This window comes from Cynocephalus volans, chromosome 11, assembly GCF_027409185.1.
Source record: "Cynocephalus volans isolate mCynVol1 chromosome 11, mCynVol1.pri, whole genome shotgun sequence".
Lineage (NCBI taxonomy): Eukaryota > Metazoa > Chordata > Mammalia > Dermoptera > Cynocephalidae > Cynocephalus > Cynocephalus volans.
The window spans coordinates 92,302,444-92,303,581 of NC_084470.1; positions in this window are offsets into that span (position 1 = coordinate 92,302,444).

The following is a 1,138-nucleotide window of genomic DNA, read 5'->3' on the forward strand; positions in this document are numbered from 1 at the left end:
GTATAATTTGCAGACACTTTTTTTTTTCACACTATAGCAGTCTTGGGTTTTTTTTTTTTGTTTGTTTTTGTTTTTTAACACCTACTGTATTGGTCTGTTTCTGTTGCTTATAACAAAAACATACTGGATGATTTATAAGAAAACGAAATGTATTGCTTACAGCTTCTGGGGCTGGGGAGCCCAAACTCCAAGGAACACATCTGGTGGTGGTGACAGTGACCCTTCATGCTGCAAGATGGTAGAAGCAGAAAGAACTTCTCATGTGTTCTTTTAAAGCTCTCAGAACCATGCCCATGACCACCATTTTTAATCCATTCGCTACAGCATGGTCCTACAATCTAATCACCTCTGCAAGGCCCCACCTTTCTATTACCATAATAGGATTTTCCACACTCCCAACAGTTAGAGTAGGGATTAAATTTGCGGGGGGGTGGGGGGGAATTCAACCCAAGGCACTCATTATGTCATGAATTTATAGGGAATAAGTTCCAGAGGTTCAGGCTCCTGGCCATTGGTTCTCACAATGTGTTTTTCTCTGGGTGGAGCAGGCTGGCACTTCAGTTAACCCAGGTTCCTTTCTCTTTTGCTTTCTTCTTTTTCTGATCATTCTCCTTCATGTGTTCCAGGAAGCTGTCTTGGCTCTTAGAGTGTTTAATATGCTAAATACCCACATTAATGCTCTTGGCAGGAATCTAGCCCTTGTTTGTCTACAACAATGCCAAGAGCATGCTGGGTAACACTGCAGACTCTTTGAGTTTTGCCAAGGTAACATTTTAGGCCTTCCTTTTTGAACAGTACCCATTCCCTTGATGTCTACAATATCACCTTTCTTGTAGATTCACACGTATGTGGCCAAAGGAACAACTCTATGTTTTCTAAAAGGCCTAGAAATAAATAAATAAAAGGCCTAGAGAACATATATCAGGTGCCTCTCCTCTTGCCCTTTGTATTCGTCATTTTGGCAAATTACTGGAAGATGGTGGTTCCAGTTGAAAGGGAAGTTTTTGCAAATACTTTCTCCCATTCACTAGGTTGTCTCTTCACTTTGTTGATTGTGTCCTTTGCTGTGTAGAAGCTTTTTAGTTTGATGCAGTCCCATTTGTCTATTTTTGCTTTAGTTGCCTGTACCTTTGTTGTC